Consider the following 3,627-nt stretch of genomic DNA (forward strand, 5'->3'; position numbering starts at 1 on the left):
ATTTAAAATTTATTTTGAAAGAAAATAAATCAAATGTATAGATTAAAACATATTCCAAACTGTGGTGTCTGAAGCAGGAGCTGCTGATACTGAAGAAAAAGGCAAAGACAGGAAAGCACATGAACAAAATCTTCTAAACTGACAACACAAAAATGGTGAAAAAACACTAATTTATTTTATCTTTTTTTTTTTTTTTGAAACCACCTGATGGGACAAAACTGAAGATATGACCTTGAAACGATGTAAAGTAGTCATGCTACAGCTTGCATAACAGAATAAATTGGCTTCCCTCTCAAAATAACTCAACAATACAATTACCTTTTGTGCAGACAGGATAGCTATTGGTCTCACACTCAAAGAATGTGGCCTGAACAAAAAAAAAGTAGAAAGAAGAGAGCCACTAAAAAGTGCTAGAATACATTGCAGTTTATGGACATGATGTGTGATATAAAAAGTGAAATTATGTAATGTTCTATTAGCACGCTGTCTGATAAAACGAAAACAAAGAGATTTGAAAAAAATAACATATGCAACAACACACTGCCGTATGAAAAAGGAAAGTGCAAATATTTTCTGGCACTGCGAGAGAACTCTTACATAAGACAGGCAATCGAGACAGAGCTGGAGCAGGGGACAATGAGATATGTGGTCTCATTGAGGTGCAAAACAATGCAGCAAATGTGCAAATATGAGGCAAATGGATAAAAATAAGCTGGAGTAAATACATGCATTCAGTGTGTTAATTTTCAATTTAGTTCCTGTGTGTTTTATAGTCAGCTGCTTGGGGCAGTGCAGCTCCTGCATGAATAGCATCTACTTCTACTGGCTCCCAGCACAGCCAAAGAGAAGAGCAACCCCTATATGAAGACCATTCTGCAAAAATGCTTTATGATGTATCTTTTATGAACGATTTAAAACAAAAAAATAGATTAATTTAATGCTAATTTATAGCCATTTTAAAAATGTGTAGAGGATGAATCAGATGCTATGTTCAGCTTCACAAACCTGCGGCAGAATCTTAACACTGTTGACAACACAACTTGGTGACCCCTTCAAGATAATGAAAATGAAAATATGCAATAAGAGGATTAATGCCTCCTTTTTGTGCTGTCTTCAGCTCCATGCAGTGGGGGTGGGGGGTGTGGGGGCTGTCCCTTCCTATTTCTTGATGGTAGAAATACTTTTATTAAGGCGTTAGTAGCGTCCTTCATAATAGGAGAAGTTTCAAGGTTGTAAAACATTTCAAAAATATCCATTCAATCCTACAAAGTAATATTTCATATTGTTAAAGACTCCAAGGTCAGAAGCAAAAGTTAGATTCTGATTACCTTTTAATAAAAAAATATTTATTAAAGTTTGCAAAAGTGAACGGGTTTATTAGTTTATTTTCACTTCAAACTTCCATAACAGCCATACCTTTATAAGGCGCCCTAAAAAGAGGTTTTTATTTTACCGTACAAAAGTGATTAAACCCCTTAAATTTTTGTTTATGTTTTATTACATATATTTCCATCTGACAAGACTGAAGATATGACAATTTGTTAGAAGTAAAGCAATCAATGTTCAGCTGAATGCTTTACTTTAGGAGGTGGATGCCCCCTTATAATAATTGCTCTGCAACCAGAACCACAAATGGCTCTCCACACATGGGCCCTCTGTAATTTAAAATGTTCTAAAAACTAACTAATGGTTTTGAAAATATTTTAATAACAAATTGCAACTTAGAAGCTTTAGAGAGTGATGAAAAGCATATCTGAATTTAATTTACACAACAATATCATTAAAATAACCAGTGATATGTTTCTAGATCTATTTTTCTTGTTTCCTTGGGCATAATCTGAGGGGTTTTATACATTATTTCTCACTTTTGTGAGAACATCCTATAAAAAAAATCCATACTTCATTTTTATGAAAAGTTTTATGTTTTTCCTTATTTCAAATTCTAAAAATACAAATAAGATTAAATCTTTCCTAAACCAGATATTTATCAAAAATAATAAACTGTGTTCTATCAAAAAGCCATGTAAAAAGTGTGGCTCTAAAGGACTTTTATTTAATCATTTAGCTGGACTCAGAGCAAAATGGCTGTTTGGATTTTTAAGGTTGCAGACATGGTCTAGACCAGGGGTAACCAATGCAGAGGAGCAGACAAGAGCGGATCGGAGGCCGTTTAAAATTAACTTTTGGATGCCGATTGGCTTTTGTTTTAGTGTGGTTCAAAGCTGATTGGCTGTGTTGCAGGTGGGTGTAGGAAAGCAATTAGTTTCTTCAGCTGAACTTCTCTCTAGGCTCAATTTTTAAATAAAACAATATGAAAAATCGAAAGTGTTTTTTGATGTAGAGAACAACAATCGTTCAGTTTGGTATATAGACCATTTCCTGATTCACATATTTTATAAAACACCTGAACCGACCATTTTTGGTTTTGTTTGTTTTGTTTTTTCTTTATTCTGGCTTAATGAGAACAGTGGGAGCCAAACATACTTAAAACATGCAGGGTCATCTTTGAACACACCATTACACCTTTCCTTCACTAGTTCACAGCATTTCTTCCAGCAGTCCACACTTTCTCTGCTTTCTTTTTCTCATCATCTTCTCCTTCTTTCCCGTCGCCCTGTTTGCCACAGGTTTGCCTCCTGTGTCTAAAAGTAGCAGCAGCAGCAACCCAGACTGTGAGAGCTCAGTGGCTAATTTGTATCACGTGTAGCCTGGAGCCAGACACTCTGGAAGGCTTTACTATATTAACAGGAGAAGCAGCGCAAGTAAAGTTAGACAATGTTGGACAACATGCGGTAATTTATAAATGTTTAAATCAGGTTGGGTCCGGATCCGGACCGCGGTCCACTAATCCGTGACCTCTGGTCTAGACAGTGGAAAACAAAAGTAAGTACAAACCTGAGTGAAAATGTCCAAATTGTGCCTAATTAGCTTGTTTTTTTTTTTGTTTTTTGTTTTTTTGTTACTGGTACAATGTCTGAGTAGGGAATTGGGAGCATGTGTGTTTAATTGGGTGCCATTTCTCTCAAACTCCTTCAATCTGGTCACTGAAATGTCATCACAGTTCAACCCTATGGTAAAAAAAACCTCAAAGGATCTGGAAACAGAAATTGGTTTCAACGGTGTAAAGTGTGTGTGAGCGGCAACCAGGCGATGAGTGGAAAGAAAAGTGTGTCCTGCATACAGTCAGGCATGGTGGCTGGAGGGTCATGTATATGTCAGATGCTCTGCTTCTGGGCTGAAAGGCTTTGTTCCAACATGATAACTGAAACCCATCTCTAGGTTGACCAGTGCTTTTAGAAAGACTGAAGGTGTAGGGTTCGCATCTGTAAGGCGTCCTCTAAAAAACGGCTGAACCCGTGAAGATCTAGTGAACCCCATGGTCAAGTTAAAGCCTTGGTCATTTATGGATGTGCTCACTTTTGTTGTTAATGGTTTAAACATTAAAGGCTGTGTGTTACCTTATTTTGAGGAGAAAGACAGCTGTACAGAGACTTTTCTACATTTAATCAAAGTTTTAGTTTTATCAATTAAACTGCAAAAAAAAAATCTAAAAATAAGAAAACATGTTTTAAAATAAGTTCATTTGAAGATAAATAAGGTGACCTACCAACTGAATGAGTATTTTTT

This window comes from Cyprinodon variegatus, unplaced genomic scaffold, assembly GCF_000732505.1.
Source record: "Cyprinodon variegatus isolate N-32 unplaced genomic scaffold, C_variegatus-1.0 Scaffold422, whole genome shotgun sequence".
NCBI lineage: Eukaryota > Metazoa > Chordata > Actinopteri > Cyprinodontiformes > Cyprinodontidae > Cyprinodon > Cyprinodon variegatus.